A 12,500-nucleotide genomic window follows, 5' to 3' on the forward strand; every position below is an offset into this window, starting at 1 on the left:
CCTCCCTTCCCCTCCCCTCCTCCTCCCTCCCTTCCCCTCCCCTCCTCCTCCCTCCCTTCCCCTCCCCTCCACCTCCCTCCCTTCCCCTTCCCTCCACCTCCCTCCCTCTCCTTCCTTCCACCTCCCCCCCTCTCCTCCCCTCCTCCTCCCTCCCTTCCCCCCTCCACCTCCCTCCCTCCCTTCCCCTCCCCTCCCCCTCCCTCCCCTCCCCTCCCTCCGTCAGCCCGAGGGGATGGCCAGAACGAGAAACCATGACAGCTGGATCATCGTAGACAACTGGTTAGCTGTGTTACCTGCCGGCTTTGTGTTCGAGCATCGTGTTCCTGGCTGACAATACCTTGTCCGGTGCTCACCCGTAATTGCAGGTTTCAAGAAATGGGGGTTTCTTTGCTCTCTTTCCGTTTGTTTGTCTATTTTTTTTTGTCTGTTTTTTTTTTTTGTCTGTCTGTCTCTTTCTCTCTGTCTCTGTCTTTGTTTCTGTTTCTGTTTTTGTTTTTGTTTCTGTTTCTCTCTCTCTCTCTCTCTCTCTCTCTCTCTCTCTCTCTCTCTCTCTCTCTCTCTCTCTCTTTCTCTCTCTCTCTCTCCTTCTCTCTCTCTCTCTATCTCTCTCCTCTTCTCTCTCTCTCTTCTCTCCCTCTCTCTCTCTCTCTCTCTCTCTCTCCCTCCCTCCCTCCCCCCCTCCTCTCTCTCTCTCTCCTCTCTTTCCCCCCCCCCTCTCTCTCTCTCTCTCTCTCTCTCTCTCTCTCTCTCTCTCTGTCTCTCTCACTCTCTTTCTCTCTGTCTATATAAATATACATATATACATACATACATACATAAAAATATATATATCTATATATACATACATATATATATATATATATATATATATATATATATATATATATATATATATATGATCCTTTATTATTTTTTCTATGTCCCTGATCATCATTTGTATGACACTCGTTTCCCTAACAGTACAACAGGTGAAAATTTTTACAGTAAGAAACTACATATACTATACTTCATCGCAACTTATACCAGTGATATTCGTTCGTGAAACATATCAGGCTTTGATTGCCACATGTCTGATGCATGATATCGGAACGTAAATTCGAAAATAGCTGGACTGTTTTTTTTTTTTTTTTTTTTTTTTAGATTATGAAGAGCTGGACTGCTGTTGGAGGTTTATGTCTAATAGGATCTATTGTTTAAATGAATTGGAAGTGTGAGTGTGTCTGTATGAATGTGTGTGTCCGTTTGCTTAAACACACACACACACACACACACACACACACACACACACACACACACACACACACACACACACACACACACATATACACAAATATATACATACATACAGCACACGCGTGCACACACACACACACACACACACACACGCGCGCGCGCGCGCGTGTGTGTGTGTCTATAAGTGACCCTTCAAACTCATCATTTTATCCCTTCTCTTCCTATTCCTCTCTAAAATCTTTCTCCTCTCCAGCATCCCCGTCTTCCTCTCTCGCTCTTCGCCCCCTCATCTCTCTCATCTCCGGGGACTTGAGCAACAGTCGCGGGTCATAAGACGTGAGGCGTGAGGATCCGACTGCCACTGAGATGATGATGAATACGTCAGCGCAAGCGGTTCCCAGAAATACATTTATAGTCGCTTCGCTGTGAGGAGACTCTTGGTTATTATTACAGTCTTCTGTTCTTTGGTGTATTCTTATTTGGAATTTGATGCTTTGTTAAAGTCTGGTAAGGAAGGGTTCTGTTCTGTTAAAGCTTGATAACGAAGGATTAAACTGTAGAGACGAATGGATCAACAGACGTGGTTCGGAGAAATACGTTCATATCTATTTCGCTTCGAATATTTTGGTTTTTGATATTGCTTCCAAATGTTCTTATTTTGATTTTGATTTTGTTGTTCTGTTAAGGCTTGATAATGAAGCTTTGCGATATTATGCAGGCGAGTTTATCAACGTACGTAGTTCTGAGAAACACATCTATATTCGCTTCGCTATATGAGAATGAAGAAAATCGCTTTGAGGGAAATATTGAGCAATCTCGTTTTGATATATATATTTTTTATTTTGTTTAATTCGATTTCGTTATCATTATTTTCACTATTATTCTCATTATGTTACCGTGGTATACATATACATACACACACACACACACACACACACACACACACACACACACACACACACACACACACACACACACACACACACACACACACACACACACACACACCACACACACGCGCCTCCAGTCTTCCTTCTGCATCAGTTGGTCACGTGGTTTCCCAGGCAACATCTAAGGCGGGGATGAAGCTGTACCAGATTCAGCTCAAACGGTCAATAGAGGGAATATCCGTGTGTTGTGCCATTGTTGAAGTTGCAGAGGGGGGGAGAGGGGGGGAGGGAGAGAGGGAGGGAGGGAGGGAGGGAGAGAGATGGAGAGGGAGGGAGGGAGGGAGATGGAAAGGGAGGGAGAGAGGGAGGGAGATGGAGAGGGAGGGAGGAAGATGGAGAGGGAGGGAGGGAGGGAGGGAGGGAGGGAAAGAGGGAGAGAGAGAGAGAGAGAGAGAGAGAGAGAGAGAGAGAGAGAGAGAGAGAGAGAGAGAGAGAGAGAGAGAGAATGTAAGAGAGAAAGAGAGAGGAGGGAAAGGGCGGACAGGCACACACACACACAGAATTATAGACAGAATTAGATAAATAGATAGATAGACACACAGACAACCAGGTGGATGAATAGGAAGGAAGCTGAAGATGTCAACAGATATAACACGAAAAATGTACAAAAAAGATATATATATTTACAAATAACCAGATGAATTAGCAGATAGGATAATTAACATTAAACTCGCTTCCGTTTCGAGAAAGACAGATAAATAAACAGACATACATCACAAACAGTCAGACATACACACACACACACACACACACACACACACACACACACACACACACACACACACACACACACACACACAACACACACACACACACACACACACACACACACACACACACACACACACACACACACATATTATATAAATATATATATATATATATATATATATATATATATATATATATATATATTTTTTTTTTTTTTTTTTTTTTTTTTTTTTTTTTTTTTTTTTTTTTTTTTTTGCAAATTTTTTCACAGTTATGAAATATATGTCATATTCTTATGTATCATGCATATCTTAAGAACATTGTATTTTGATTTAATGCTTACTTTCAAAATCATTAAATATCTGCTATATTTTTGATTTACGATACATTTTCCTTTCGATATCATGACAAGAGAATCAAGGTATCTTCAAAGAGAATTAGATTGATTAAGAACATTCTCATGGGGTCTATTGGGGTCAGATTTCCTTCCATAGGCCTACATTCTCTCTCTCTCTCTCTTCTCTCTCTCTCCTCTCTCTCTCTCTCTCCCTCTCTCTCTCTCTCTCTCTCTCTCTCTCATTCTCTCTCTCTCTCTCTCTCTCATTCTCTCTCTCTCTCTCTCTCTCATTCTCTCTCTCTTCTCTCTCTCTCTCCTCTCTCTCTCTCTCTCTCTCTCTCTCTCTCTCTCTCCCTCTCTCTCTCTCTCTCTCTCTCTCTCTCTCTCTCTCTCTCTCTCTCTCTCTCTCTCTCTCTCTCCTCTCTCTCTCCTCTCTTCCTCTCTCCTCTTCCTCTTCCTCTTCCTCTCTCCCTCTCCCTCTTTCTCTTCAAATCTCCCTCTCCCTCTTCCTCTTCCTCTCTCCCTCTTCCTCTTCCTCTCTCCTCTTCCTCTTCCTCTTCCTCTTCCTCTCTCCCTCTTCCTCTTCCTCTTCTTCTCCCTCTTTCACTTCAAATCTCCCTCTTCCTCTTCTTCTTCTTCCTCTTCCTTTCTCTCCTGAACCAGCATTTAATTCAGCATTCAGCAAGTGATAAATGCCGCAGCTCTGATTAATCTTCCCTGAGCATTATTGACGTCTCTGAAAAATGTTCTAAGATCTTTTATTTCGCATTTTTATTATTTTTTTTATTTGTTATATTGTCTAAGTATGTCAAGAGGGAGAAGGTGGAGAGGAGGGAGGGAGAGAGGGGGAGAGAGGGGGAGAGGGAAAGAGGGGGAGAGGGAGAAAGAGAAAGAGAGAGAGGGAGAGAGACAGAGTAAGACAGACAGACAGACGGTCTGACACACACACAGACACACACACACACACACATCCAAACTCCAAAAAAAAAAAAAAAAAAGGAGAAAAAACAACAAAAAACACGACTAGCAGAAACTGGTGCCAGTACATTCGTGCAGTTAATAGGCACAGGGATGATCGTGGTCCCAAAACGAGGGGAAACTAAACCAGGAAATGACTCCATAGAAGGGTTACTACAGCCTCGTGTGACACGCCAGCTGGAAATACCCGGAGGGAGGGAGAGAGAGGGGGGTGGGAGGAGACGTCTGGGAATCTGCAATAAAAGTCTACCTTTAGTTTAGCAGCTTCAGATGGGATCAGGGAATTCTCGATTCAGTTTAATTTCATCGTTTTTTTTTTATTTGTTTTGTATTGTGTACAAGCGGGTATACCATTACAGTGTCCCTTTTACTGTGTACTCCACGATCAGAGGAAATTACTGGCTATCTCCTTATCTTTCTTTATGTCTATTTCTACCCCTATTTCTATCTCTATCTCTGTCTTTGTCTCTGTCTCTGTCTCTGACTACCTCTCTCTCTCACTCTCTCTCTCTCTCTCTCTCTCTCTCTCTCTCTCTCTCTCTTTCTCTGACTGCCTCTCTCTCTCTCTCTCTCTCTCTCTCTTTCTCTCTCTCCCTCTCTCTCTCTCTCTCTCTCTCTCTCTCTCTCTCTTTCTTCTCTCTCTCTCTCTCTCTCCTCTCTCTCTCTCTCTCTCTCTCTCTCTCTCTCTCTCTCCTCTCTCTCTCTCCTCTCTCTCTCTCTCTCCTTTCTCTCTCTCTCTCTCTCTCTCTCTCTCTCTCTCTCTCTCTCTCACACACACACACACACACACACACACACATTTCTATTTGTCGGTTGTTCTGTCAATTCTCTCAGATTCTGTAATTCTCTCAAATCCTTGTTGTCATGTAGAAAACAAGCAAAACAATCAAACGAAGAAGACTGATTAAGAGCTGACGAACAAACAAACAAAGACAAAAACAAAACAAAAAAAAACTCTGATAGGCCTACGGAAAGCTTCTGGAAGGAAAATCCGGACTGCCATAGGCCCCACGAGAATGCTCTTAATTAATCTAATTCTCATTGAAGATAACCTTGATTCTCCCGCCATGATATCAAAAGGAAAATGTATCGTATCTGAAAAAAATATAAGATTTAGATGTTTTTTTGAAGTAAGTGTTAACCCTCCCCTCAAAAAAAGAAGAAGAAAAAAAAAAAAAAGGAAGAGAAAGAAAGACAGAAAGAAAGAAAAAAAAAATAATGAAAAAGAAATAACAAATAATGTGTTGACATAATAAGTGTAATAATGAATGTTTTCTATTTTCTATGGTGCTGTATATCTGTTTATCTATCTATCTATCTATTTTCAGATACGTTATTTATCAATCATTATTTTTTAGATATATTATCTATCAATTATCAGTTTATAGATACGTTATTTATCATTCATTCATTTTTTTTAGATAAATGACACCTATTAATGCAATGAGACAAAAAAAAAAAAAGGCACCCCCCCCCTTTTTCGAAACGGAAGCGGGATTAATGTTAGTTGTCCTGTCTATCAATTCATCTGTCTATTTGTCAATAGATTTTTTTTTTCATGCTAGATCTATCGACATTTTGATTTTTCTATCAATCATTTCATTTATCTTTATGTCTATCTATCTATCGATCTGTATATCTATCGTTTTTATTATCAGTCGATCTTCTACCTCCCCTCCCCCCCTCTCTGTTATATCTGTCTATCTGTCTATCTATATGCATGTATGTTTGTTTGTTTGTTTGTTTGTTTGTATGTATGTATGTATGTATGTATGTATGTATGTATGTATGTATGTATGTATGTATGTATGTATACCCATCCATCCACCCATCCATCCACCCTATCTATCTATCTCGCACTCTATCTATCGCACTCTTTTTTATCATTCTACTTACAATTTATACTTTCTAAATCCATAATCCCTTTTTTCTATTGTCTTTTACAGTTAAAAAAACAACAACAACATTTTATGCTCTCGTGACTGTTGCCCTGAAGCGCTAATTTTGCAACTCTTTCGAATCGTTGTTGTAAAAAAAGAAAGAGAGAGAGAGAGAGAGAGAAGGAAAAGGAGAGAGAGAGAGAGAGAAGAAGAGAGGAAAGAAGAGAAAGAAGAGAAGAAAAAGAGAAGAAAGAGAGAGAGAAGAGAGAAGAAGAGAGAGAGAGAGAGAGAGAGAGAGAGAGAGAGAAGAGAGAGAGAAGAAGAGAAAGAAGAGAAAGAGAGAGAAGGAGAGTAGAGAGAGAGAGAGAGAGAAGAGAAGAGATAGAGACGAGAAGAGAAGAGAAGAGAGACAGAAACAGAGAGAGAGAGAGAGAAATAGAAAAGAATCAGAGAGAGAGAGAGAGAGAGAGAGATGAGAAGAGAGAGTAGAGAGAGAGAAGAGAGGGGGATAGATAGGAGAGAGCAGAGAACGATATAGATAGAGAATGGAGAATGCAACCGAACACCAACAGATTAACACATAACACAACGACAACATGAAAATAACATCCAGTGAAACAAAATTATAACAATTTTCCTGAACTTGAGACTGACATAATAACTGATGCTGTGTATCGGTAAACAAGTTGCTATCGCTATGCTTCGATGCTTACTTATCACTGACCCCCCCACCCCCTTATCTTCCTTATCCCCTTTCCCTTTCTCCTTCCTTCGTCTTCGTTCTATCTCCCCTGAAATCTCTGTTTTTTTTTTATCTCCTTTGTCTCTCCTCTCTTCGTTGCTCTTTGCTCTATCCCATTCTGTCTCGTCTTCGCTCTATCGCTTTTCGCTCTGTCTGTTCGAAGAGAGATAGAAAAAGAAAGGTAGAAGAAAGGCAAAATCTCCGAGATCGAACACGAAAAGAAAAGAAGCTGGTGTTCAGATATGCAGTCCATTTTTAATCACATAAATGAACAAATGATTTATTCAAACAAAACGATAGTTAGAAACTTTTAACCTGTTGAGGTCTGAATTAATTCGGATCCATGAACAACATTTCTTAGGAGATATAAATACAAAACCGAAGCCTGAGCCATATGTGACAAGACATCTATCTAAGAGTTCTAAGATCAGTGTTCGCACAGCTAAGAACAGGAATCTTGCCACTAAGAATAGAAACGCCGCGTTTTTATAACTTACCCCCACAAGAGCGGTTATGTGTTCATTGTGAAGATGGGAAAATTGAAGATGAAGTTCATTTCCTGTTTGCCTGTTCATGGTATGCAGACTTGAGGAATGAATTGATGGGCAAATGTAACCAATTCATCTTTGATTTTGCAGATCTCGACAATGAATGTAAACTTTGATTTATTCTTGGAGATAAAAGGATCCATTTAAGTTATCAATGCATATGAAAGAGAGAAACTTCTTACCTGAATCAGGCAAATTGTATTATCATTTACTAAAATGCTCTATTACAAAATGTAAATTAGATAGTTGAGTATTTTCCCTATTATTATCATCATTATATAAATATCTATGACTTCAGTGTTTGAGTAAGTCCTGAAGAACTGGATACAAATGCAATGTATGTGTATATAACTTTAATTTGTATCGTGACACTTTAATAAATAAAAGAATTGAAGAATTGAATTGCCTGTGTGTGTGTGTGTATGTGTGTGTGTGTGTGTGTGTGTTTGTGTGTGTGTGTGGGGTGTGGTGTGTGTGTGTGTGTGTGTGTGTGTGTGTCGTATTTATCATTCATTCATTTTTTTTTTAGATAAATGAACAAAAAAAAAAAAAAAACCCCCCCCTATTAATGCAATGAGACAAAAAAAAAAAAAAAAAAGGCACCACCCCCCTTTTTCGAAACGGAAGCGGGATTAATGTTAGTTGTCCTGTCTATCAATTCATCTGTCTATTTGTCAATAGATTTTTTTTTCATGCTAGATCTATCGACATTTTGATTTTTCTATCAATCATTTCATTTATCTTTATGTCTATCTATCTATCGATATGTATATCTATCGTTTTATTATTCAGTCGAACTTCTACCTTCCCCCTCCCCCCCTCTCTGTTATATCTGTCGACTGTCTATCTATATGCATGTATGTTTGTTTTTGTTTGTTTGTTGGTTTGGTAGTATGTATTGTATGATGTATGTATGTAATGTATGTATGGTATGTATGTATGTACGCATGTATGTATGTATGTATGTATGTATTTGTCTGTATGTAGTATATCATACCCATCCATCCATCCATCCATCCATTCCATTCCACCATTCCACCCATCCATCCACAGCATCCATCCACCCTATCTACTAATCGCAATCTATCTATCGCACTCTTTTTTATCATTATAATGACAATTGATTACTTTCTAAATCAATAAATCACTTTTCTTCTATCTGTCTCTTCCAGTAAAAAAAACAACAACAACATTTTATGCTCTCGTGACTGTTGCCCTGAAGCGCTAATTTTGCAACTCTTTCGAATCGTTGTTGTAAAAAAAGAAAGAGAGAGAGAGAGAGAGAGAGAGAGAGAGAGAGAGAGAGAGAGAGAAGAGAAGAGAAGAGAAGAGAAAAGAGAAGAAGAAAAAGAGAAGAGAATGAGAAAGAGAAGGAGGAGACAGAGATGGGAGAGAGAGGAGAGGTGAGAGAGTCGAAGAGAGAGAGAGAGAGAGGAGTGAGAGAGTTGGATGAGGAGAGAAGAGAGAGGGGAGGAGGAGAGAGAGAGATGTGGGGGAGGAGGAGAGAGGGAGGAGCGAGAGAGGAGAGAGAGAAAGGATGGAGGACGATGAGAGGGGAAGACGAGGAGAAGTGAGAGAGAGGAGAGAGATGACGAGACGAGGAGAGGAAGTGAAGAGATGTGAGGAGAGAGAGGAGGAGGAGAGCGGAGTAAGAGAGAGAGAGAGAGAGAGAAAGGGAGAATGAAACCAACAACAACAGTAACAATAACACAACGACAACAAGAAAATAACATCCAGTGAAACAAAATTATAACAATTTTCCTGAACTTGAGACTGACATAATAACTGATGCTTCTGGTGTGTATCGGTTATGGGTAAAACAAGTTGCCTATCGCTATGCTGTTACGCACCCCCCGCCTCACCGCGCCCCCCCGTGTTCCGCCCCTCGCGCCGCCGTCGACGTCGCCGCGCGTCGACGATGCTTACTTATCATGACCCCCTCCCACCCCCTTATTCGTTCCTATCACCATTTTTCCCTTTCTCCTTCCTTCGTCTTCTTCGTTCTAATCTCCCATGAAAATCTCTTGGTTTTTTTGTTTATCCCTTTGTCTCCTCCTCTGTCGTTGTCTTTGCTCTATCCCATCTGCTGTCTTCGCTCCTATCGCTTTTTTTTGCTCTGTCGTTCGAAGAAGGAGAGGAGAGGGTAGAAATGAGAAAGAGGAGAAAAGAGAGAGAGATAGAAAGGGAAAAGAGAAAGGTTAAAGAAAGAAAGAAAGAAAGAAGAAGTGTTAGAGAAAGAAGAAAAGAGAAAATAGAAGGAAAGAAGAGAGAAGAAAAGAAAGAAAAAGAAAGGTAGGAAGGAAAGAATAGAGAAGAAAGAGTTTGTAGACAGAATAGAAGAGAAAAGGAAAAGAAGAAAGAGAGAAAGAAGGCAAAAATCTCCGAGCCGAGCAGATCGAACACACGAAAAGAAAAGAAGCTGGTGCTTGTGTTCAGATATGCAGTCCATTTTAATCACATAAATGAACAAATGATTTTATTCAAACAAAACGATAGTTTAGAAAACTTTTAACCTAGTTGAGGTCTGAAGAATTATTCGGATCCATGAACAACATTCCTTAGGAGATATAAATACAAAACCCGAAGCCTGAGCCAATAGGGACAAGACATCTATCTAAGAGTTCTAAGATCAGTGTTCGCCACAGCTAAGAAACAGGAATCTTGCCACTAAGAATAGAAACGCCCGCGTTGTTATAAACTTACCCCCACAACGAGCGGTTATGTGTTCATTGTGAGATGGGGGAAAAGAAAGGGGAAAAAATATTGAAAAAAGGGGGAAAGGGAAAAAAAAATGGGGAAAACTAGGAAAAAAATGAAGAGATGAAGGAAGTTCATTTCCGGTTCTGTGCGCTGTTCTGGTTGAGCAGACGTGAGGCTTTTGTAGGATAGGAATGAATGACTGGGCCAAATTGTAACCAATTCAATTTTGATTTCTTTGCAGGAGATCTCTCGACCACAATGAATGGTAAACTTTGATTTATTCTTGGAGATAGAAGATAAAAAGGATTCATTAAGGTATTCAATTGCATATATGACGGAAAGAAGACTGAGAGAGAATGAACAGAAGTGAGAGAAAAAGACGAAGAGAGAACGTGAAGGAAGAGGGAAGAGGGAGTGGAAGAAACTTCTTACCTGAATCAGGCCAAACTTGTTTAATTATCATTTACTTAAAAATGCTTTCCCTTATTACAAAATGTAAGTAAAATTAAGATAGTGGAGTATTTTCCCTATTAGTATCCATCAATTGATACTATAAGATCTATGAATCAGTTTGGTTTTGGAGTAAAGTCCTGACACTTTTTGAAGAAAACGGGATTACAAATGAAATGTATGTGTATATTATAACTTTAATTTGTATCGTGACACTTTAATAAATAAAAGAATTGAAGAATTGAATTGCCTGTGTGAGTGTGTGTGTGTGTGTGAGTGTGTGTGTGTGTTGCTCGTGTGAGTGTAGTGTGTGTGGACTGTGTGTGGTGTGTGTAAGTTTATGGTGTTTCTTGTTGTGTGTGTGTGTTGTGTGTGTGTGTGTGTCGGCTGTGTGTGTGTCGTGTGTGGTGTGTGTGTGTGTGAGTGTGTGTGTGTGTGTGTGTGTGTGTGTGTTTGTGTGTGTGTTGTGTGTTTGTGTTTGTGTATCTGTCTGTCTGTCTGTCTGTCTGTCTGTCTGTCTATCTATCTCCCCCCCTCTCTCACCTTCTTTTCTCCCTCGCCCTCTGTTCTCCCTTCTCCATTGCCTGCTATCCCCTTGCTCTCTCTCCCTTTTCTCTCACCCCGTTCCTTCCATCCCTCTTTCTTGTCTTCCTTCTTTGTTGTTCTCCTTCCATCTACATTCTCCTACTTTTTTCCCTTCTCCCTCTCCTCCTTTACTCCATCTCCTTCTCCTTCGTCTCCTCCCTCCTCCTCCTCCTCGGGGTTACGTCGTTCTGTTCGGCCGCCACGTGTGCCCCCCGGCGGAAGGAAGGGAGGAGGAGGAGGAAGAGGGGGAGGAGGAGGAGGAGGAGGAAGAGGGAGGGGAGGAGGAGGGGGAGGGGGAGGAAGAGGGAGGAGGAGGAAGAGGAGGAGGAGGAGGGGGGAGGGGGGGTAGGGGGGAGGAGGAGGAGGAGGCGGAGGAGGAGGAGGAGGAAGAGGAGGAGGGGGGGGAGGAAAGGGAGGATAAGAGGGAGTGGAGGAGGAGGAGAGGAGGAGGGAGGAGGAGGAGTGGAGAGGAAGAGGCGTGAAGGGGAGGGGGAGGAGGAAGGAGGAGAGGAGGGGGAGGGAGGAGGAGGATGCGCCAGGAGGAGGAGGAGGCGGAGGGGGGGAGGAAGAGGGAGGAGGAGGAGGAGGAGAGGAGGCAAGAGGAGGAGGAGGAGGAGGAGGAAGGAGGGGGGGGGGCGGTGGATGGGGAGGAATTAAGATAAGAGGGGGAGGAGGAGGCAGGAAGGAGGAGGGGACGGGGAGGGGGGGAGGAGGGGGAGGAAAAGGGGGGGAAGGAGGGGGCGAGGAGGAGGAGGAGGAGGTAGGCGAGTTTAAGGAAGAGGGAGGATAGGGGGGAGGAACGGCGGGGGAGGGGGGGGGGAGGAGGAGGAGGCGAGCAGGGAAGAAGGAGTGAGGAGGCAGGGGGGTAGGATTGGAGGTAGGAGGAGAAGAGGGAGGGGGAGGAGGAGGAGGAGGAAGAGGAGGGGGAGGAGGAGGAGGAGGAGAAGAAAAAGAAGAAGAAGAAGAAGAAGAAGAAGACGGAGGTGCAAGAAGAGGAGTAGGAACAAGGAAGAGGATGTCTATCAGTAGGAAAAGGAAGAAAAGAAAAAGGAAAAGAAAGAGGATAAGAAAAAAAGGTAAAAAGGAGGAGGAGGAAGGAGGGAGAAGGGACAGGAGGAGGAGGAGGAGGAGGAGGAGGTAATTTATGGTGGGCGTGGACCCGTGTATCACCCTCAGGGGCTCTCTCGCTCTCTCTCTCTCCTCTCTCTCTCTCTCTTCTCGCCTATCTCTACTCTCTCGCATCTCCTCTATCTCGCTCTCTCTCTTTTTTTCTCTCTCTCTCGCCTCTCTCTCTCTCTTTGCTCTGTCTATCTCTCTCTCTCGCTCTCTCTCTCTCTCTCTCTCTGCTCGCTCTCTCTCTCTCTGCTCTCTCTCTCTCTCTCTCTC

At 42.3% G+C, this 12,500-nt stretch overlaps 1 protein-coding gene across 1 annotated transcript in view; it reads right to left on the reverse strand.

The window, feature by feature from the left end:
• Positions 1-12,500, reverse strand: part of LOC119580570 (clumping factor B-like) — a 31,853-nt gene that overhangs the window by 789 nt on the left and 18,564 nt on the right. The window lies entirely within an intron of this gene.

This window comes from Penaeus monodon, chromosome 14 (genome assembly GCF_015228065.2).
Source record: "Penaeus monodon isolate SGIC_2016 chromosome 14, NSTDA_Pmon_1, whole genome shotgun sequence".
NCBI classification, from domain to species: domain Eukaryota; kingdom Metazoa; phylum Arthropoda; class Malacostraca; order Decapoda; family Penaeidae; genus Penaeus; species Penaeus monodon.